This window comes from Tamandua tetradactyla, chromosome 7, assembly GCF_023851605.1.
Source record: "Tamandua tetradactyla isolate mTamTet1 chromosome 7, mTamTet1.pri, whole genome shotgun sequence".
Lineage (NCBI taxonomy): Eukaryota > Metazoa > Chordata > Mammalia > Pilosa > Myrmecophagidae > Tamandua > Tamandua tetradactyla.
The window spans coordinates 65,081,623-65,105,516 of record NC_135333.1 but is presented as its reverse complement, the minus strand read 5'-3'; the positions used below and the strand labels follow the sequence as shown (position 1 = coordinate 65,105,516).

General features: G+C 40.2%; 1 protein-coding gene, 1 long non-coding RNA gene and 3 pseudogenes across 4 annotated transcripts in view; 1 reads left to right on the top strand and 4 right to left on the bottom strand.

Annotated features, from left to right (window-relative positions):
* The window catches only part of TULP3 (TUB like protein 3), a 135,812-nt gene that overhangs the window by 62,099 nt on the left and 49,819 nt on the right, over positions 1-23,894 (bottom strand). Inside the window, exon 1 of one of the 2 annotated variants that reach the window (XM_077169695.1) lies at positions 9,193-10,755. The exons of the other annotated variant lie outside the window; for it this stretch is intronic. The gene's annotated coding sequence lies outside the window, so the exon portion shown is untranslated. Of the gene's footprint in view, positions 1-9,192; positions 10,756-23,894 lie in introns of those variants that run through there. 2 annotated transcript variants of the gene reach the window in all.
* LOC143691352 (NEDD8-conjugating enzyme UBE2F pseudogene) lies at positions 1,540-5,713 on the bottom strand (annotated as a pseudogene).
* Positions 5,549-9,202, bottom strand: LOC143689792 (tubulin-specific chaperone E pseudogene; annotated as a pseudogene).
* LOC143691353 (uncharacterized) overlaps positions 9,362-23,894 on the top strand; it is a 46,509-nt gene continuing 31,976 nt past the window's right edge. For both annotated transcript variants that reach the window (XR_013179476.1, XR_013179475.1), the window contains exons 1-2: positions 9,362-9,414; positions 12,151-12,257. This is a non-coding gene — a long non-coding RNA (uncharacterized LOC143691353). The remainder of the gene's footprint in view (positions 9,415-12,150; positions 12,258-23,894) is intronic.
* LOC143691349 (ubiquitin-associated protein 2 pseudogene) lies at positions 21,424-22,877 on the bottom strand (annotated as a pseudogene).

Here is a 23,894-nt window from a genome sequence, read left to right as displayed (position 1 = left end):
TTTCAAGATCCTCTCTTTCTCTTTGACCTCTGACATTCTAACTAGTAAGTGTCTTGGAGAACACCTATTTGGATCTATTCTCTTTGGGGTGCGCTGCACTTCTTGGATCTGTAATTTTAGGTCTTTCATAAGAGTTGGGAAATTTTCAGTGATAATTTTTTCCATTAGTTTTTCTCCTCCTTTTCCCTTCTCTTCTCCTTCTGGGACACCCACAACACGTATATTTGTGTGCTTCATATTATCATTCAATTCCCTGAGCCCCTGCTCAAATTTTTCCATTCTTTTCCCTATAGTTTCTGTTTCTTTTTGGATTTCAGATGTTCCATCCTCCAGTTCATTAATTCTAACCTCTGTCTCTTGAAATCTACCATTGTAGGTTTCCATTGTTTTTTTTCATCTCTTCTACTGTATCTTTCATTCCCATAAGTTCTGTGATTTGTTTTTTCAGACTTTCCATTTCTTTTTTTTGTTCATCCCATGCCTTCATGTCCTCCCTCAATTTATTGATTTGGTTTTTGAAGAGGTTTTCCATTTCTGTTCGTATATTCAGAATTAGTTGTCTCAGCTCCTGTATCTCATTTGAGCTATTGGTTTGTTCCTCTGACTGGGCCATATCTTCAATTTTCCTGTTGTGATTTGTTATTTTTTGCTGGTGTCTGGGCATTTAATCAGATTTCCCTGAGTGTGGGTGGGACCCAGCAGGTTGAAAGACTTTCCTGTGAAGTCTCTGGGCTCTGTTTTTCTTATCCTGCCCAGTATGTGGTGCTTGTCTGTCTGTGGGTCCCACCAGCAAAAGATGTTGTGGCTCCTTTAACTTTGGAAGACTCTCGCTGCTGGGTGTGTGGTGGAGACAGAGGAAAGGTTGTAGGTTGGTTTTAATGGCTTCAAATTGTGAAGTCCTGGGATCTGAATTCCTTGAGAGAGGGATTCCACCTGAGTTGCGTTTCACCCCTCCCACGGGGAAGGTTCAGGTGGTAGAGAGCCCTGAAAGCAGCCTGTTTCTGCGTTCAGGGCAGTTGCAACCTGTGTAATCCCAGCGCTGAGCCCAGAGGCAACCAAGCCTCCGTAGAAACAGCTGCAGAAGGCTCTGTTTTGCCCCCTTTCCTCTTTTTCAGTTAGCCCAAGAGGCGACTTCCACCTTGATCAGTTTCACCTGAGCTGAGGGCCTATTTTTAGTAGTCAGAAGTTGTTCATTAATGCCACTATTGGTGTTAGGTTGGGCTCAGTCTCTACTACTGTTGGAGACTCTTTCCTTTCCCTCTGGGAAGTCGCCTGTGAGGGAGGGGCGCCGGCCGCCACAGCTTGGGGAACCGCCAATCCGAGGCTCCCAGCTGGCCCAGGAAGCCGCGTGTGTGGGAGGGGCTCCGGTTGCTGGCCGCTGTGGCTTGGGGAACCGCCGATGCGAGGCTCCCAGCCGGCCTGGGAAGCCATGTGTGTGGGAGGGGCTCCAGTCGCCGGCCGCCATGGCCCGGGGAACCGCTGATCCGAGGCTCCCAGCCAGGCCGGGAAGCCGCGCGTGGGGGAGGGGCACCGGCTGCCACAGCTTGGGGAACCGCTAATCCGAAGTTCCCAGCCAGCCCGGGAAGGAGGGAGGGAGGGGCTCTGGCCACCAGCCGCCGCGGCCCAGGGAAGCACGCACCACTCGGGGACCTCACCGCAGTGCAGTCTCCTAGCCGGTCCAGCCGTCCCAGACTGGGGTACACTGTGTGTCTGGTCTCTGTCGCGGCTCCGGGAGCTGTTCTGTACTGTTTCTAGTTATCCAGTAGTTGTTCTGGAGGAGGAACTAAGATGTGCGCACTGAACTAAGCCGCCATCTTCTCCGGAAGTCCTCTATTGCTATCCTTTGGCATGTTTTCATCATGAAAGGATGTTGAATTTTGTCACATGTCTTTTTGTATCAATTGAGATGATTATATGGTTTTTCCACTTTGATTTATTGATATGGTGTACGACATTAATTGATTTTCTTGTGATAAACAAGCCTTGCATACCTAGAATAAATCCCACTTGTTCATGGTGTACAGCTATTTTAATTGGGGCTGGATTCTATTTGCAAGTATTTTGTTGAAGATTTTTGCATCTATATTCATTAAAGAGATTGGTCTGTAATTTTCTTCTCTTGTAGTACCTTTGGCCTTGGTATTAGGGTGACGTTGGCTTCATGGAATGAGTTAGGTAGCTTTCTTTGTTCAACTTTTTTGAAGAGTTTGAGCAGAATTGGTAGCAATTCTTTCCTGAATCCTTGGTAGAATTCACATGTGAAGCCAGCTCTTCCTGGAATTTTCTTTTTTGGGAGCTTCTTTTTTTTTTTTCACATGGGCAGGCACCGCGAATCGAACCCGGGTCCTCTGGCATGGCAGACAAGCGTCCTTGCCTGCTGAGCCAACATGGCCCGCCCTTTTGGGAGCTTCTTGATAAGTGAATCATTCTTTAGTTGTGACTGGTTTTTTGAAATTGTCTATTTCTTCTTGATTCAATGGTGTTGTTCATGCCTTTCTAGGAAGTTGCCCATTTCATCTATGTTGTCTAGTTTATTAGCATATTTTGCCTACAGTATCCTTTCATTATCTCCTCCTTTTCTGCAGGGTCAATGGTTATGTCCCCTCTTCCATTTCTGATTTTATTTATTTGCATCCTCTTTCTCTGTCTTCTTTTATTTATTTATTTATTTATTTTCGACCTAGCTAAGGGTCCATTGATTTTATTGATTTTTTACAAAGAATCAACTTTTGGTTTTATTGATTTTCTCTATTGTTTTCATATTCTTCATTTCATTTATTTTTGCTCTCATCTTCATATTTCTTTCCTTTTGTTTTTTTTGGGGGGGGTTAGTTTGCTGTTCTTTCTCTAGTTCTTTCTGGTGAACAGTTAATTCCTTGATTTTTGCTCTTTCTTTTTTTCAATATAGGCATTTAAAGCAATAAACTTACCTCCACACTACCTTTGCTGCATCCCATAAATTTTGATATGTTGTGTTTTCATTTTCATTTGCTTTGCAATATTTACTGGTTTCTCTTGTAATTTCTTTCTTGACACAATGGTTATTTAAGAGTGTGTTGTTTAGCCTCCATATATTTGTGAATGTTTTGGCCCTCTGCCTATTATTGTTTTCTAACTTCTTCCACTATGATCTGAGAAGTATTTTGTATAATTTCAATCTTTTTAAATTTATTGAGACTTGCTTTGTGACATAGCATATGGTCTACCCTTGAGAATGATCCATGAGCACTTGAGAAAAATGCGTATCCTGCTGTTGCAGGGTGCAATGTTTGTAAATGGTTAGTCTACTTCATTTATTGTATTATTCAAAATCTCTGTTTCCTTATTGATCCTCTCTCTAGATGGTCTATTCATTGATAAGAATGGGGAATTGAAATCTCCAGCTATTATGGTACTGGTGTCTACTTCTTTCTTCAGTATTGTCAGTCTTTGCCTCATATATTTTGAAGCACTCTGGCTCTGTGCATAAATATCAATGATTGTTATGTCTTCTAGTTGAATTGTTCCTTTAATTAATATATAGTGTCCTTCTTTGCCTCTTTTAATTGTTTTACATTTGAAATCTAGTTTGTTGCATGTTACTATAGCTACCCCTGCTCTTTTCTGGTTTTTGTTTGCATGAAATATCTTTCTCCAACTTTTCACTTTCAACCTGATTTTGTCCTTGGATCTAAAGTGAGTCTCCTGTAGTCAGCATATAAATGGGTTCTGTTTTTTAATCCATTCTGCCAGTCTATGTCTTTTGATTGAGGAGTTCAATCCATTAACATTTAATGTGATTACTGTAAAGGCAATATTTACTTCTATCAGTTTTTGTCTTTTGGATTTTATATGTGTGTTGGTTTGAATCTGGGGTGGACCCCACAAAAACCATGTCCTTTAATTCTCATTCAATATTGCTGGCTAGGAACATTTTGATTATTCCCATGGAGATGTGACCCACCAAATTGTGGGTGGTAACTTTTGATCAGATAGCTTCCATGGAGTTGTGACTCCACCCATTAATATTTTAAAAAAGAGGAAACATTTTGGAGAGAGTCCCTTTTTAGAACCACAAGAAAGCCACTGAAGAATGCTGCAGAACCACAAAGCAGAGAGTCCAATAGACAGTGACATTTGGAGATGAAGAAGGAAAATGCTTCTTGGGGAGCTTCATGAAGTAGGAAGCCTGGAGAAAAAGCTAGCAGACTGTCACCATGTTTGCCACGTGCCCTACCAGCTGAGAGAGAAACCCTGAAACTTATCAGCCTTCTTAAACCAAGATATCTTTCACTGGATGCCTTAGATTGGACCTTTCTATAGACTTCGGTTTTTTTTTTCTTCTTCTTCTTTTTTTTTTTTGCACGGACAGGCACTGGGAATCGAACCTGGGTCTCCAGCATGACAGGTGAGAACTCTACCTGCTGAGCCACCCTGGCCTGCCCTCTATAGACTTGTTTTAATTGGGACATTTTCTTGGCCTTAGAACTGTAAACTAGCAACTTTTTAAATTCCTCTTTTTAAAAGCTGTTTGGGTTCTGGTATATTGCATTTCAGTAGCTAGCAAACTAGGACAACATGTCATATCTATTTTGTTTTTCTCTTTTTACCATTACTGATAGTCTTCACTTCTACACTCTTCCCTAGATCTCTCTCTCTTGCCTTTCCTATCTATCTGCAGTGCTCTGTTTAGCATTTCTTTTCTTTTTTTTAGTAAATGAAACCATACAAACATTTATTTTACATCTGATTTCACTGGTTCAAATGTCTACACACAGAAATAAGTCCATTCACCTCTCTGTAGTGTTCCGACTCTGAGGTGTCCTAGCCAGACTGGGTATGGCTCTGTCCTGCTGCCGAGTCAGGTCCTCCAGGCCTAGGAGGCTCACCTCCACAACACTGCCAGAACCACAGCACACAGAAAAGGCTATAGGTTCAGCTTCAGATGGTACGGACACCAACGGGCAGATTTCTGAGGTCTCTCTCCCACCCCCCAGGACCAAGACGCAAAGGTCTGGCTCTTTGATAACCAGCTCCACAGGCGTTGCCTACTGGTTTATAATCCCCTCTGACTGCAGGATGCCATGCTCCCCATTGGCCTGGGAGGCCAGCTGGCTTCCTCTGGGCAGCATGTGTTCTCCTTATATCATCTGGCATAATGTTTAATGTAGTCTTCGACTTTATTTTGGAAGTCCTCCTTGTCCTGCAAATGATGTTCTACAGCTTCAATATTCAGTGAATCATCAAAAATTCAAAAGGTCAGTAAATAGTTTAATCTCCAAACCAAATCCCTTAGCATCCTCATGTTATCCAGCCAGTGCTATCAATTGACTGTCCTCATAGTAAATTTAGACAACTCTCCCCTGTCTCCGTGATGCTGGTGTGCCAGACTCTGGTCAAATATTTTACTTTTGGAGGGACCATGTTGTATGCATCAGGAACTTCAGTTTCAAACTGAAATTTTCCACTCTGGTAGTAACCCTCATCTGGGGTTACCTTTAGCTGAACAAGATGTAGCTTGTTTGGATCAGGAAAATGCACTTTACATGTTCAAGGTAAACTGGCTTCAAGTTCTGCAACCTCTTTAACCAGCAGCTTGTCTTTCACAGAAACCCTTTGAGTAGAGTCTGAAGCTGTGGCTGCCATTCGGGAGCCTTTAAGCAGTCATTCTGCTTTAATTTGCTTGCCAGAGTTAGCATTACTGCTGCCTTTACCCTGGAGGGATCTTGCCAGGAATCCCAGAAGCGAATGGATGACAGAGCACTGTTTGCATGCCTGACCAAGTTCCATGGCTAAGAGTCCAGACGGGCACACAAGTCCTGCCAGATCCTCAGTCCCTTGATGATGTCCACGATACACACCCCTCACATGGGAGTCAGCTGGAAATAACAGGATGCACCACACAAAGTCCACTGGGTTTTTATCCTCTGGCTAGGCCCCCAGAGACAGGCAGGGCAGGCCCAGTGCCCAACACCACACCCAGCCCACAACGCTACAGCAAGACAGGCACACTGGCTCTGGGGCAGTGGTCCTTTAGTATTTCTTTCTTTTTTTTTATAGGTACAAAGTCTTTATTATTACTATTATTATATACAAGCCTAGAAATGGTCTGTTGAAATGAAAAATACCTTTTCTATACTTAGAGCAAGTTGTAAAATCTCACTCTCTGGACAGTAGAACTGTTCCAATAAATTCTTTATCTCCGTTGAACCCCAGTCATGATAAGCAATCTGGTCTCTGAATTTTATTAGTTGGCTGTTACCATCGCACCAATAGACAATCTCCATTTCCCACAGAATAGAACTGTAATGACTGTTGGTTGTTTTCTAGTTCAATTTCTCTTCCTGGCATTTTGGTACTTTCATAGGACAACAGAAGTTCTGACACAGGAACTTTTAGAAGATATGACAGCAATCCTTTCACCTTTTGAATTGTCACGGAGTCTGGCAGTTATTTCTCTATGACTTTTTTATCATCTTGTTTGGCATATTTTATCTTCAGTGTTAGTAGCTGATTTTTGAGCACAGATAGTTGTTGTATTTTGAGTTCCCCATCTTCAGGTGTACCACATTTAAGGCAGAGTAATTGGTATCTAGGATGGGCTGCAAGAAATTCTTTGTTTGGTCTGTTTTTGTCAGGACTCTGATGTCCACCAGCCTTTCTCCATTCATTTCCAAAAGCTCTTTGGTAGTCAAGGTTAGCTCCATGTCTTTTGTCTGATAAAATCTTACATTTGTTCAGTATCTTCAGCTGACAAATTCTGGCGATAATGAATTGATATTTAGTCTGGGCTTCCTTGTAGCCTTCAGTCAGGGAGGTTCTTAAGCAGGAAAGAGATTGCAGACACTGCAACTTGTCTAGTTCATTGATAAATGACCATTGTGATATCTGATTGTCATTTACTACAAGGTATTTGGGGTTTTTAAATCCAAAGCAACACTGATGTTTTACACCCATTTCCAGCATCTGGAAAATGTACAGAAGAAATTCGGATGTCAGAAAGGATTAGTTGTTCTAATTTGGGCAGATATGCTATTAGAAACAGCTGATGTTCATCAATCAATTGACGATTGGAAAGGTTTAATAACTTGACCACCTGTAGAACATCAGTTAGCCTTTCTGAAATGAAAATATTGTTAGATTGTAGGTATAGTTCCTCAAGAACTGGCCATCCAGAAGCACAGCTGAGCACCTCAGCGCATGTAATTCCTGTTCGACTAAGAACTAAAACCTTCAGTGCAGAAAATGTTCCACTTAGAGATGATGAACCAGAGGGAGATTTTAGTTTATTTTCACTGAGATTAAGAACTTCAAGGTGTTAAAACTGATCAGCAATATGTATTACTTCATCCCATGATGAGAACAGGTTTTTTGACAAATTTATCTTTCTAATATTAGGACATGTTGTAGCAATTTCTCCTTTTTCCCCAGCACAATTCACAGTTCCTCAGAGAAATTTCCTGCAACTTGCTCAGCTGACCTATGAAGAATATGAGTCTTTAAATCCACGTGAATCAGTAGAAAAAACAGCAAACTGCTAATATTTACCCCTGGGTGGCATTAGACTTTCATTTTGTTCTTTTTTGTGTATCAATTTGTATTTACTAAATTCTTTGCTGTTTTCTAATAGAGTAAAAGCCAATCATTCTTATGTGTTTATTTCCAATTGTAACAATCTGTTCTTCTCCATCTTCTTCTGGTTCATTTTCTACCACATAGTGGTTCTTAACTGCAGTAAGAAAGTCTACTCCAAAATTTACCTTGTTTGGACAGATAAAGGATCCTCCTGTTGGATACCTGCATTTAAAATACAGAGTTTCCCTGTGGCTCTTATCTACTGTACTATGGTATTGTCCCATTCTACTTAACCAGAGTCCTGCTGTGTTATTAACCCCAGCCAGAATTTATCAAACCAGACAGGCCCATATCTCAGGAAGAGAGTAGCCAGTATCAGGTTTCCTTGAAGCTGAGACCCAACAGGTTATCAGACTTTCCAATGAAGCCTCTAGAATCTTTGCTTTTCCTATCCTGCCCAGCACGTGGCACTTTTCTGTCTGCAGCTTTCCAACACCATAAAGTGATGTGGTGCTTTAATTTCAGCAGCATCTCCTTGTCAGGGACATGATTCAGATGGAGTCTGAGGTAGTAGGCAGGCTTTAGTTGCTTATGTTTTCCAGCACCTGGGGACTGAATTCCCTGAAGGACGGCCTCCATTTAAGCTGGGCCCTGCCTACCTTTTCTTGAGAAAGATACACCCTTTAAGGAATTGTCCCCATCCACCTATTTACTTTGTCTCTCAGGTATGCCTTAATTCCACCCTTGCTTGGGCAGAATGAGTTGTTATTTTATGAGCTGTTAAGAAGTTTAAAAAAAAAAAAAGCCTTTTCAGAGCCAGACCCCAGCTCCCTGGGTTTGCCAGTCAAGAGGTGGAGTTGGTATATGGCTCTATGTGCCCCAAGGCTCTATGAGCCACCTTTTCTTGAGGTTCAGTCTTTTTCCAGTATTTTGTGCTGCCCAACTAAGAAAGACTTTTTTTTTCTTTTTATTTTTTTCATCAGCCCTGACCCCTCTTCTGCCAGAACAAAAACTCTTGGTTCCTTTAGTGCTTACTCCAGGTTTATCTGTGCTCAGAGTCTGTTTTCAGTAGTTAGCATTTGTTAATTCTGCAACTGGAGCTTGGTTGAACTAAATCCTTGCTACTAGTAAAGTCTGTTTCCTTTCCCTTCAGGGAACTAGCCTGTGTGCCCATGGGGGAGGGGTACTAGCCTCTGTGGCTTGGCAGACTTACAGTTTTGTGTGGTATCTCAGCCATTCCACCCATTCCTGACCGGTGTATGTATGTCTGGTAACTGATGTCCCCCCAGCAGTTGTTGTGTACAGTTCCTGCTATTTACTAGCTGCTCTGAAGACAAACTAAATTCTGTACCTCGCTATGCTTCCATCTTGGTGCTACAGTTTTTTTGCAGTGAGCTAACTCAGCTCACTGCAATGTGCTAATTCTAAGATCACAAAATAAAATGCATTTATCACCATGCTTCAAAGTGGCCAAAAGCTTGCAGCCAACACAATATCCAAAATAATTAAATCATTCTCTTTTTAAGACCAAGGAACTTTTCCTTGGTTTGATCTATTCACAGAGACCAAACAGATAGATTTAGGAATAATCTCAAAATATAATTTACTGTCACCTGAAATCACATCTCCTCTACCTACCTGAGGACATAGTCACTGGTCTTGGAAAAGTTCTTCCAGAAAAAGAAAAAGAAAAGAAAAAGAGAAGGCTCAAATAACCCTGTAATTTAGAATTACAACCAGAGGAGAAACACCTCAAACACAATGGAGACATTCTATTGAAGAGCCACATTCATTTCGGAATGTTTGCTATGAAAACAATTCTTTCGGGGAATTCAAATAGTCCTGAACAAGCAACCAAAAGTAAGTCTTGGGATGTTTTGCAAAATAAAATATACAATTGAATGAATCAGATGGCAAAAATAATTCCACTACAATCTTGAACACTACATTTAAAACATTTGAATTCTAAAGGACCGAATATCAACAATCCTTAAATTATCTGAATTTATGATCTTAAAAAGATTAGCTAATTTTTCAAAACATTAAAAAAAAACTTTATAGGAAAAACATATCCTACTAAGCCATAAACTCTACATCACAATGATTTAATTTCTGACCCATGCTGGAGTGCACTCAGATATATATATTTTTTATTATCTTCACCTCAGTTGGTTTTTCTTAATTTTACTTTTTTAATTATCACATATATACCTTTTCTCATATACCACTCCATGAATTTTAATGCATATTGATTCCTTCTGAACACTGCAAACAGATTCCTTGTGAAAATTATGAACACTATTTTGGTCTATTTTTTTTTCAATTATTTTATATACATATTGCCTTTTATTGACAAAGTTCATATATATATAATGGCTAAATGGTTAAAGTGCTCTACCTTACTCTCCTATCATTTTCACTCCATTAAATATGGATTTTTTTCTATCTTAGAACTATAATGAGCATCTTAATTCTCCAAAGTGGAATTTTTACAACAAAACTTATTAACCATACTGTTATGGCTCTTTACATGTAATCCTTGTAGACTGTTTTCCCCCAAAATAGTACTTTATCAGTTTATATGGATTGCTGAAAGGTAAAACCTATTTCTGTTTGCTCTGAACAATGTGGGATGTTATTTCTGTTAGGTTAATTGGTATGTCTAAGTATTTTACATGGGCAGGCACTGGGAAACCAACCCGGGTCCTCTGGCATGGCAGGCAAGCATTCTTGCCCGCTGAGCCACCGTGGCCCAATTTAAGGCTGTTTAATTTGCATTTTCTTAATTACTAAATAAGAGGAGTATTTTACAGTATAATGAATAACTATTTCCAGAAATAGATAATTGATCTACAACTAGGAGACACCTGGAATTCAAATCCAGAAATTCATACAGGCAAATATATAAAAGAAAAGGCCACCTTCTACTGCCAACATAATCAATGCATAAAATATCTGAAGTGCATTGACCCTCATTCATATATTTAAAGTATATTTTTTCCAATTAGAAAAGTCACTCCCAATAACAAAAATTTTAAAAAGAAAAACATGGTACACAAATAATTCTGCATCCTTTTTTTCCCAAGATATATATCATAAACTTTTTCTCTCCTTAATACCTATATAGGCATTTTTATTTATTTGAACTTTTTATTTTGAAATACTTTCAAACATACGGAACAATTACAAAAATAGTACGAACTCCATCCAGAGAACTCCAACATACCCCATCCCCCAGATACCTAGATCCACCAATTTTAACATTTTGTCACATTTGCTTTATCAGTCTATCATGACTCTATCAATCTATCTATCAAATCATTTTTCTGAACTTTACTATATGTTGTATACCTCCTGCTTCTTGAACCCCTAATACTTCCAAGTATATTCCCTAAAAACACGGATAGTCATTTATGTATCCATCTTAAATGCAGTTTTCAAGTTCAAGAAATTTAACACTGATATAAAGCTTATAATCTATAGTCCAAAATTTCCATATGTCCTAACAACGTCCTTTTGACTTTCTCTCCTTCCTTGTTAGACCCCGTCAAGGGTCATATATTGCCTTTAATTGTCAAAGCTCCTTAGTTGCTTTCTTTGTTTTTAAATTGTGGGACCATACATACAACATAAACTTTCACATCTCAGCCACTCTCAAGCATACCCTTCAGTGGGATTAATCACATTAACAGTACGGTGTACCTTCATTACCTTCCATTTGAAAATTTTCCCATCTTCCATACAGAAACTCGATACCCATTATGCATTAACTCCCCAACACCATCCCCCGGCCCACCACCCTCTTCCCTGCAACATGTACTCTATATTCTGTCTCTAGAGATTCCATACTAGCTGATATTTTCTTTGTAGATACCATGGAGCTTAAATTCAACATCCTAGATCTATAACAATCTAAATCTATAATAATCTTGCTTTGATGCCAAATTACTTCATTAGTATACACAAACTATGTTCCTACCCATCCCCCCACCTTGTCACAAATCACCTGTTTATATATTATAAGCCTAAACCCACTGATTTATTATTATACTTATGTATTTGCCTGTTAGTTCCTGTAGGAAATAAAAAGTGAAATTACAAACCAAAAATCTAAAAGTACTGGCATTTATATTTATTCCTGTCATTACCCTCATCTGAGATCTTTATTTCTTCATGCAATTGCAATTTATTTATGTCTTTTCCTTTCAACCTCAGAACTCTCTTTTTCATTTCTTGGAGGTCTCATTTGGTGGTGACAAACTCCCTCAGCTTTTGTTCATCTGTGAATGTCTCAATCGCTCCCTCATTTTTGCTAAATATACAATTCTTTTTTCACCATTTTTATTGCAAAATATAACATATATGAAAAAGAGTAATAAATTTCAAAGTGCATTTTAACAAATAGCTAAGAAGAGATTTCAAAGTTTGGTAAGGGTTACAGCTCCACAATTTCAGGTTTTTCCTTCTAGCTGCTCCAAGACACTGGAGACTAAAAGAAATATCAATACAATAATCCAGCAGTTATATTCATTTGTTAAATCACGTCTTCTCTGTTATAATGCCTCCTTCTTCTTTGAACCTTCTTGCAATCTTTAGGCTATGGCCATTCCAATTTTTTCATGTTGTGAAGTGGTGTCAATAATATGAGTTTGGGGATGGAACTACGAGATGTTCTTGGAGACGCTGGCCCCTCTGGATTTCAGGTGTGTTAGATTTTATAATTACAAGCAAAATTCAAAATACAAATCAATGTTTTAATAATTAAATTTCTCAATGATGCTCCTAGTTAAATTACCCAGTTGAGTATTTTAACCGAAAGATACAGAATTTTTTATTGGTAATGTTTTACTTTCAGCACTTTAAATGTCCTACTACTGCTTTCCTTCTGGCATGGTTTCTGAGAAACTGACACTTAAACTTACTGAGGCATCCTATAGTGATATGTTGCTTCTCTTGCAGTTTTTAGAATTCTCTATCTTTGTCATTTGATATTTGATTATAATATATCACACTGTGAGTCTATTTCAATTTATTCTGTTTGGAGTTCATTAAGTATCTTCGATGTACATATTTGTGTCTTCTGTTAAATTTGAGAAGTTGTAAGGTAGTATTTATTTGAATAGTAGTCCCTCTGCCTCTTTCTCTCTTTCTTCTCCTGGGATTCCCAGAAAGCATATATTGGTATGCTTAATGGTGTCCCACAAATTCCTCAGACTCTTTTGACTTTTAAAAATTCTTTTTCCCGAGAGAGGAGGGGCCAAGATGGTGGCTTAGCAATGTGGGCGTTTTAGTTCGTCCTCCAGAACAACTACTAAATAACCAGAAACAGTACTGAACACCTCCCAGAGCCACGTCAGTGACCGGACACACAGCATACCCGAGTCGGGACCAGCTGGACCAGCTGCAAGCCTCCCCCAAACCGTGAGTTCCCCAAGCCACGGCGACCGGTGCCCCTCCCCCACAGGCGGCTTCCCAGAGGAAAAGGAAAGAGACTCTAAACCTGGTCAAGGCAGACGTCGCTCAATGGGCTCGCAGAAAAAGAGGAAAGGGGAGGAAACAGAGGCTTTAGTGGCTGTGTTTCTACGGAGACTTGGAAGCCTCTGGATTCAGCGCGGGACTTCTCAGGCTGCAACTGCCCCAGGCATAGGCAGAAATGGGCTGCTTTCAGGGCTGTCTCCCACCTGTGCTTCCCCAGAGGAGGGGTGAAGCCCAACTCAGGTGGAATCCCTCCCTCAAGGAATTCAGACGCCAGGGCCTGGCAATTTGAAGCCATTAAAACCAGCCTACAACCTCTCCTCTGTCTCCACCATGCCCCCAGGGAGGGTCTTCCGAAGTTAAAAGTGCCGCAACATCTTTTGTTGGTGCGACCGGCAGGCAGACGTGCCACATACTGGGCAGGATAAGAAAAAAAGAGCCCAGAGACCTCACAGGAAAGTCTTTTAACCTACTGGGTCTCACCCTCAGGGAAAACTGATGCAGGGGACTCCTTCCCCTGTTAGGAAGCCAGTTTAGTCCAGGAAAACCCGGCTGGAGTCTGTAATACCTACGTAGACCCTCCTAAGGGTGGGGAGGGAAAAGGCACCATACAAGCAGGGCAAGAAACAAGAAAACAAGAACTGAAAAATTCTCCTCTGTTAAACAAAACCTAAGCTAGATGTCTGGAAAAAGCTGAACTGAAGGTCAAAGAACAGATAGACAACAAATTCATCTAGCAAGAAAACCCTAGGTAAGAGAAGTGAAAGCAAGCTCCAGAATAAACTAATTAAGGTAATTAAATGTCTAGATGCCAACAAAAAATAACAAATCACACCAGGAAAATTGAAGATATGGCCCAGTCAAAGGAACAAACCAATAGTTCAAATGAGATACAAGAGCTGAAACAACTAATTCAGAACGTATGAACAGACAGGGAAAACCTCATCAAAAAACAAATCAATGAATTGAGGGAGGATATGAAGAAGGTAAGGAATGAACAAAAAGAAGAAATGGAAAGTCTGATAAAACAAATCACGGAACTTATGGGGATGAAAGGTAAGTGGAAGAGATGAAAAAAACAATGGAAACCTATAATGGTAGATTTCAAGAGACAGAGGTTAGGATTAGTGAGCTGGAGGATGGAACATCTGAAATCCGACAAGATACAGAAACTATAGGGAAAAAAACGGAAAAATATGAGCAGGGATCCGGGAACTGAATGATAATATGAAGCACACAAATATACTTGTGGGTGTCCCGGAAGGAGAAGAGAAGGGAAAAGGAGGAGAAAAACTAATGGAAGAAATTATCACTGAAAATTTCCCAACTCTTATGAAAGACCTAAAATTACAGACCCAAGAAGTGCAGCGTACCCCAAAGAGAATAGATCCAAATAGAGGTTCTCCAAGACATTTACTAGTCAGAATGTCAGAGGTCAAAGAGAAAGAGAGGATCTTGAAAGCAGCAAGAGAAAAGCAATCCATCACATACAAGGGAAACCCAATAAGACTATGTGTAGATTTCTCAGCAGAAACTATGGAAGCTAGAAGACAGTGGGATGATATATTTAAATTACTAAAAGAGAAAAACTGCCAACCAAGAATTCTATACCCAGCAAAATTGTCCTTCAAAAATGAGGGAGAAATTAAAACATTTTCAGACAAAAAAATCACTGAGAGAATTTGTGACCAAGAGACCAGCTCTGCAAGAAATACTAAAGGGAGCACTAGAGACAGATACGAAAAGACAGAAGAGAGAGATGTGGAGAAGAGTGTAGAAAGAAGGCAAATTAGATATGACATATAAAATACAAAAGGAAAAATAGTAGAGGAAAGTACTACCCAAACAGTAATAACACTAAATGTTAATGGATTGAACTCCCTAATCAAAAGACACAGACTGGCAGAATGGATTAAAAAACAAGATCCTTCTATATGCTGTCTACAGGAAACACATCTTAGACCCAAAGATAAACATAGGTTGGGAAAAGATATTTCATGCAAATAACCAGAAAAGAGCAGGAGTAGCTATACCAATACCCAACAAATTAGACTTCAAATGTAAAACAGTTAAAAGAGACAAAGAAGGATACTATCTACTAATAAAAGGAACAATTCAACAAGAAGACATAACAATCATAAATATTTATGCACCAAACCAGAATGCCCGAAAATACGTGAGGCAAACACTGCAAACACTGAAAAGGGAAATAGACACATCTACCATAATAGTTGGAGACTTCAATTCCCCACTCTCATCAATGGACAGAACATCTAGACATAAAGAAACAGAGAAGTTGAAATTACAATAAATGAGCTAGACTTAACAGACATTTATAGAACATTACACCCCACAACAACAGGGTACACCTTTTTCTCAAGTGCTCATGGATCATTCTCAAAGATAGACCATATGCTGGGTCACAAAGCAAGTCTGAACAAATTAAAAAATATTGAAATCATACAAAACACTTTCTCATATCATAAGGGAATGAAGTTGGAAATCAATAATAGGCAAAGCGCCAGAAAATTCACAAATATGTGGAGGCTCAACAACACACTCTTAAACAACCAGTGGGTCAAGGAAGTTGGAAATCAATAATAGGCAAAGCGCCAGAAAATTCTCAAATATGTGGAGGCTCAACAACACACTCTTAAACAACCAGTGGGTCAAGGAAGAAATTACAAGAGAAATCAGTAAATATCTCGAGGCAAATGAAAATGAAAACACAATGTATCAAAACTTATGGGATGCAGGAAATGCAGTGGTAAGAGGGAAATTTATTGCCCTAAATGCCTATATCAAAAAAGAAGAAAAGGCAAAAATACAGGAATTAACTGTCCACTTGGAAGAACTGGAGAAAGAACAGCAAACTAACCCCAAAGCAAGCAAAAGGAAAGAAATAACAAAGATTAGAGCAGAAATAAATGAAATTGAGAACATGAAAACAATGGAGAAAATCAATAAAACCAGAAGCTGGTTCCATGAGAAAATCAATAAGATTGATGGGCCCTTAGCAAGATTGACAAAAAGAAGAAGAGAGAGGATGCAAATAAATAAAATCAGAAATGGAAGAGGAGACATAACCACTGACCCCACAGAAATAAAGCAGGTAATAACAGGATACTATGAACAACTTTATGCAAATAAATAAACAATGTAGATGAAATGGACAACTTCCTAGAAAGGCATGAACAACCAACTTTGACTCAAGAAGAAACAGATGACCTCAACAAACCAATCACAAGTAAACAAACTGAATCAGTCATTCAAAAGCTTCCCAAAAAGGGCGGGCCACGGTGGTTCAGCAGGTAAGAAGGCTTGCCTGCCATGCCCGAGGACTCGGGTTCGATTCCTGGTGCCTGCCCACGTAAAAAGAAAAAAAAAGGAAAAAAAGCTTCCCAAAAAGAAAAGCCCAGGACCAGAAGGCTTCACATGTGAATTCTACCAAACATTCCAGAAAGAATTAGTACCAATCCTGCTCAAACTCTTCAAAAAATTGAAGTGGAGGGAAAGCTACCTAATTCATTCTATGAAGCCAACATCACCCTCATACCAAAACCAGGCAAAGATATTGCAAAAAAAGAAAACTACAGACCAATCTCTCTAATGAATATAGATGCAAAAATCCTCAACAAAATTCTAGCAAATCGAATCCAGCAACACATTAAAAGAATTATACATCATGACCAAGTAGGATTCATCCCAGGTATGCAAGGATGGTTCAACATAAGAAAATCAATTAATGTAATACACCATATCAACAAATCAAAGCAGAAAAATCACATGACCATCTCAGTTGATGCAGAGAAGGCATTTTACAAAATTCAACATCCTTTCCTGTTGAAAACACTTCGAAGGATAGGAATACAAGGGAATTTCTTTAAAATTATAAAGGGAATATATGAAAAACCCACAGCTAATATCGTCCTCAATGGGGAAAAACTGAAAACTTTCCCCCTAAGATCAGGAACAAGACAAGGATGTCCACTATCACCACTGTTATTCAACATTGTGTTGGAAGTTCTAGCCAGAGCAATTAGACAAGAAAAAGAAACACAAGGCATCAAAATTGGAAAGGAAGAAGTAAAACTATCACTGTTTGCAGATGATATGATACTATACGTCGAAAACCCTGAAAATTCCACAGCAAAACTACTAGAGCTAATAATCGAGTACAGCAAAGTGGCAGGGTACAATATCAACATTCAAAAATCTGTAGTGTTTCTATACACTAGTAATGAACAATCTGAGGGGGAACTCAAGAAACAAATTCCATTTACAATTGCAACTAAAAGAATAAAATACTTAGGAATAAATTTAACTAAAGAGACAAAAGACCTATACAAAGAAAACTACAAGAAACTGTTAAAAGAAATCACAGAAGACCTAAATAGATGGGAGGGCATACCGTGTTCATGGATTGGAAGACTAAATATAGTTAAGATGTCAATTCTACCTAAATTGATTTACAGATTCAATGCAATACCAATCAAAATCCCAACAACTTATTTTTCAGAAACAGAAAAACCAATAAGCCAATTTATCTGGAAGGGCAGGGTGCCCCGAATTGTTAAAAGTAGCTTGAGGAAAAAAAACGAAGCTGGAGGTCTCACGCTGCCTGACTTTAAGGCATATTATGAAGCCACAGTGGTCAAAACAGCATGGTACTGGCATAAAGATAGATATATTGACCAATGGAATTGAATAGAGTGCTCAGATATAGACCTTCTCATCTACAGACATTTGATCTTTGATAAGGCAGTCAAGCCAACTCACGTGGGACAGAACAGTCTCTTCAGTAAATGTTGCCTGGAGAACTGGATATCCATATGCAAAAGAATGAAAGAGGACCCGTATCTCACACCCTATACAAAAGTTAACTCAAAATGGATCAAAGATCTAAACATCAGGTCTAAGACTATAAAACAGTTAGAGGAAAATGTAGGGAAATATCTTATAAATCTTATAATTGGAGGCAGAGAGAGAGAGAGAGAGAGAGAGCGAGAGAGACAGAGAGAGAGAAAGAAATGGGAACTCCTCAAAAGTAAACACTTTTGTGCATCAAAGAACTTCATCAAGAAAGTAAAAAGACAGCCTACACAACGGGAGACAATATTTGGAAACGACATATCAGATAAAGGTCTAGTATCCAGAATTTATAAAGAGATTGTTCAACTCAACAACAAAAAGACAGCTAATCCAATTACAAAATGGGAAAAAGACTTGAACAGACAACTCTCAGGAGAGGAAATAAAAATGACCAAAAGGCACATGAAGAGATGTTCAACGTCCCTGTCCATTAGAGAAATGCAAATCAAAACCACAATGAGATATCATCTCATACCCACCAGAATGTTCATTATCAACAAAACAGAAAATGACAAGTGCTGGAGAGGATGTGGAGAAAGAGGCACACTTATTCACTGTTGGTGAGAATGTCAAATGGTGCAACCACTGTGGAAGGCAGTTTGGCGGTTCCTCAAAAAGCTGAATATAGAATTGCCATATGACCCAGCAATACCACTGCTAGGTATCTACTCAGAGGACATAAGGGTAAAGACACGAACGGACATTTGCACACCAATGTTTATAGCAGCATTATTTACAATTGCAAGGAGATGGAAACAGCCAAAATGTCCATCAACAGACGGTTGGCTAAACAAACTGTGGCATTTACATAAGATGGAATATTATGCAGCTTTAAAACAGAATAAACTTATGAAGTATGTAACAACATGGATGGACCTTGACAACATTATGCTGAGTGAGACTAGCCAAAAACTAAAGGACAAATACTGTATGGTCTCATTGATATGAACTGACATTAGTGAATAAACTTGGAATATTTTGTTTGTAACAGAGACCATCAGGATATAGAAATAGGGTAAGATATTGGGTAATTGGAGTTGAAGGGATACAGGCTGTGCAACAGGACTGGATACAAAAACTCAGAAATGGGCAGCACAATACTACCTAACTGTAATATAATTATGTTAAAACACTGAATGAAGCTGCCTGTGAGAATGATAGAGGGAGGAGGGCTGGGGACATAAATGAAATCAGAAAGAAAGATAGATGTTAAAGATTAGTTGGTATAATCTAGGAATGCCTAGAGTGTATAATAATAGTGAAATGTACAAGGCACAATTTTAAAAATGTTTTTGCATGAGGAAGAACAAAGGAATGTCATTATTGCAGGGTACTGAAAATCGATGGTAATTAATATTTTAAAATGTCACCTTATGTGTGAGACTAAAGCAAAAATGTTTATTAGTTACAAAATTTGTATTTTGACTAGTGCATTTCCTAGTATAACTTATGTAGATAGTTTGATTGAATGCCATAAGTACTTGGAATCTCAGGTAGGACATGAGATTTTGCTGATTTGTCCAGAGTGATGCCCCGATGAATCCAGAGTGATTTGATCAGTGAGTGGAAAATTATCTGCAAAGCCCCCTCGGGGAATGGTGAGAGTGGGAGAAATTCAACTTCCCCAAGTTGAATTCTTGATATTCTCACAAGCAGTGTGGACAACCAAAGCTATAGGCAGAGCCCCCAGTCTTGGGGTTTGTTCATATGAAACTTAACCCCACAAAGGATAGGTCAAGTCTACTTAAAATTTAGGCCTAAGAGTCACCCACAAGGGAGCCTCCTTTGTTGCTCAGATGTGGCCCCTCTCTCCAGCCAACACAACGAGCAGTCTCACCACTCTACCCCTCTCTACATGGGACATGACTCCCAGGGGTGTGGACCTTCCTGGCAACGTGGGACAGATATCTTGGAATGAATGGAGACTCAGCATCAAGGGATTGAGAAAAACCCTAGAATGAGCTGAGACTTAGCATCAGGGGATTGAGAAAACCTTCTCGACCAAAAGGGGGAAGAGGGAAATGAGACGAAGTGTCAGTGGCTGAGAGATTCCAGAGTCGAGAGGTTATCCTGGAGGTTATTCTTATGCATCAAGTAGATATCATCTTGTTATTCAAGATGTAATGGAGAGGCTGGAGGAAAGTGCCTGACAATGTACAGCTGTGTTCCAGTAGCCATGTTTCTTGAGAATGATTGAATAATGATACAGCTGTCACAATGTGACTGGGATTGTGAAAACCTTGTGTCTGATGCTCCTTTTATCTACCTTGTCAACAAATGAGTAGAACATATGGAATAAAAATAAATAATAGGGGGAACAAATGCTAAAATAAATTTAGTTTAAATGCTAGTGATCAATGAAAGCAAGGGGTAAGGGGTATGGTAGGTATAATCTTTTTTTCTCTTTCCTGTGCTCATTTTATTTCTTTTTCTATTGTCTTTTTATTTCTTTTTCTGAATTAATGCAAATGTTCTAAGAAATGATGAATATGCAACTAAGTGATGATATTGTGAATTACTGATTATGTATGCTGTTTTGTTTCTTTATTTTTAATTAATAAATAAATTTAAAAAAATTATTTTTCCCTTCTACTTCTCTGACTGGATGATTGTAATTGTCTTATTTTCAAGTTCACTGATTCTTTCTTCTGCCAGCTCCAATCTGCTGTTGAACCCCTCCAGTCAATTTTTTTATTTCTATTACTGTGGTCTTCACTTCTGTTTTATTCCACTTCATAATTTTCATCTCTCTACTGATATTCTCTCTCTCTCTCTCTTTATTTTTTTAAGCTCTCAGAACTTTATTAGGAAGAATTTTATTGGAGGAGAAGGGCTTTTGCTTGGAGACAAGTTCTTTATTTTTAAAGGGGAGCCAACTAACTGGCTGAGCATCTGAGCCCAAGCTCAGATCATTTTTAAAATGGTCAGCCAAAGGAAAACAAGTTTCTAGTCACATGACTAGACCAGAAGCAGAGGCCTCTGTTGCAAAACACAAAGAAGTGCCCAGAGTTATATGGCACCAGGGGAATCTCTGCTGTTCCCAGATCAAGAGTTGGCAGGGGGCAAATAGGACAAATGACAAAAGGAACAGTTTCTCAATAAAAGAGGGATAAAGTACAAAGGGTTGAGAAAACTCAAATGATGGTGTACAGGGAGTGAGATTAAATCATGTTTCATAATTGGTACCTGACTCCAACACTCGAACTACCTTGATCCAGGCAGAAGACCTGTGAACAGGGGCCAGCTGGGCTTATTTTGCTATAGTGAGAAGGGGCTCGAGGGGAAAGTAGGCCTAGCTAAGGGTAGACCCATCTCCATGACCCCAAGGCTTCCATCACAATTACAAATACATTATATACAAAGTTCAGGCTTGGGGGGCAGGCTCTCGAGAGAGGCTCAGGTGACAAGGGTTACAGAACTTAGGAATTCTAGGAAAGGGCCTTGGACTCCCAGAAATGAACTTTGTGTGTTCTCTCCTGCCCGGGGAAGGCCCTGCTACAGCCCACTCCTCTCTTTGGGGGTTCAGTTTGTCTAATATGGAGAGTTACTGTTGCAGGTTTGGCGGCTTGAGTCTTGGGCTGGAGGGAGCTGGGCTGGCTATACCAACCTGACACTCTGGGTATCCTGCAGAAGGTGATGGTGCAGAAGGTGATGGTGCAGCAGCTGTGAGTGGGGTTGCTGGTGGGCAGGCAGGATGTTCAAGAACAGAGGGGGCACATAGCCAGGGGCTACTCCAGGGGCTAGGGCCCCAGTGGAACCCAAGGCAGAGAGTAGAGTGAATGCTGGAGGAGTCCCATCATGAAATCTCTGCTTCTCAAAAGTCTGAGTCTCGTTGTAGATGTAACCAGTCATATCAGGTAGGCTAGTAGTATTTGAAGACTCTGATACTCCTTTGTCAGGCCCAGAACCTGCAGACTTGTTTTGTACCTGCGATGATCCACTATAGCCCACCTTGGTATAATCTCCAACCACTGCCCCTTGGTCAGGTCATTGTAACCTGCACTGTAGCTTTGCTGGACATAACCACCAACCTGGTGAAAAGGAGGGGTTGGGGTGCTGAGGTTCATACTGTGCTGCTTGGCTGAGTTTGGAGGGACAAACATGGTGAGCCCATACTGGAAGGCACTGGGCATGCCTGTGTAGTAGGGGCTGCCAGTGTAGCTGTAGCCAGGTGGCAGTGCAGGACTTAAGAAGGGCCGCTGGGATGTGTGATGTCTGTGACTGGTTCTGCTATGGCTGAGCTAGTGTGGTGGGGGGTGCAGGGGATGCACAGTCACCTCGGCCAAACTTGGTGACATCACCTGAATATGGATTATTAGCTAGGTTCCCATCTTGGCTGGCAAAGGCTACAGGCATAGCAAAGGAAATTTCATAGTAATCCATTGGCAGCTGTGACTGCAGCATCTGGAACTCATCATAGCCACAGATCGGACAGATAGGAAGCAGTCCTCTGGAGCCCATGAGGCACCTCCTGGGACAGGATGGAGGGTGATTTGCCTGAGGTCACCAAGGATGTGGTCTTGGTACTGCTTCTGGGTGCACTCATGGTGGTGCTACCCAGGCAGAGGCTGTTCCCTGTGTTCACACTGCGGGGCAGATTGGCCCCTGAAGACATGGCACTTGAGGTGGCAGTTGCTGCCATACAGGAAGTAGCCAAGGACTGAAGGGAAGGGGTACTTTCCACACTGGCACGTGTGTGCGGCATGCTTGAGGAGAGTGCAGCATGCTTGAGAAGAGACTGCTCTGGTGGCTGGAGAGGGAGCTGCTTAGCTGAGAGTGGGGGCTGCTGGGTAGGTCACCAGCCAAGACTAGGACAGAAAAGTGGCAGTGTGCTAGGATGCACAGGGTAGAAGTGTAGTACAGGAGGTGGTGCTGGGCAGGGAGCCCACAGATGGGAGGATGGAGGAGGGTCTGTTGTCTCTGGAGCTGGTATGTATGAAGTAGTGCCTAGAGTCTGATGACTTCGAACACTACCATGTCCATGTCCATTTGTGATGGTTCCCGGAGCTGATTCTGATGGACTCACAGAGCTTTGGTATGCATCTTGCTATGCACAGAGCTCTGGTCATAAGAGGAAGATGTTGTTACTGGACTAGAGGAGCTCAAGGTTGAGTTTGTCAGACTGGGGGAAGTAATAACAGAAATTGTACTGGTGGAGTCTTGTACTGCACTGGTCATCGGTAAACAGGTATTCAAAGGATCACTTAGAGATTTAGAATACAAGCTGAAGGGAATCTGTTTACTTTTTTGCTGATTGGAACTGATCCAAATTCAGACAGAGAAGGTTCTGACCCAAATTTCAGGGCAACAAACTGAACATTTAATCCTGGACATCTGCTGAACCAAGTATTTCCACTGCAGATGCTGGGATTTTAGAAGCTGGAGGTATCTGCCACTTAGGGAGTTTGATGTATTTGGGCTGTGGTTGGCAGATGGACACAGCCATGTTTTCAACAGTCATACTGGAAAGCTGCAAAAGTTTGTTCACAGTGGAGGTACTGTCTCCAGGTGTTAATATTCTCTTTGTACTTGTATATAATTTTCCTGATTTCCTTTAGTTCTTTGTCCATATTTTCCTTTAGCTACTGAGCATATTTAGGAACATTTTTTAAAGTCTTTGACTGGTATGTCCCATGTCTGGTCATTCTCATCAATGGTTTCTAATGTTTTAACCTTCTCCTTTTCTGGCTATCACTTCCTTTTTCTTTGTAAGTTTTGTAATCTTTTGTTGAAAGCTGGACATTTTGAAAGTTTAATAATACGCTGTCACTGGAATTTGAACTCTGAGGCTTTTGTTCCTTAAGGATATATCCAGCTAGTTTTATGATAGAGCTGTCCTTGATTACCAGTAGCTAATGGGGAGGGAAAAAAAAAAAGAAAGAAAACACCTTTCCCAGTCTTTGAATATTGACCTGTGCAAGCACTCTCCTTCAGGTTTATCCATACAATAAGTTTAGAGTCCTTTCAATGAATATATCTGATCTTGGGCATAT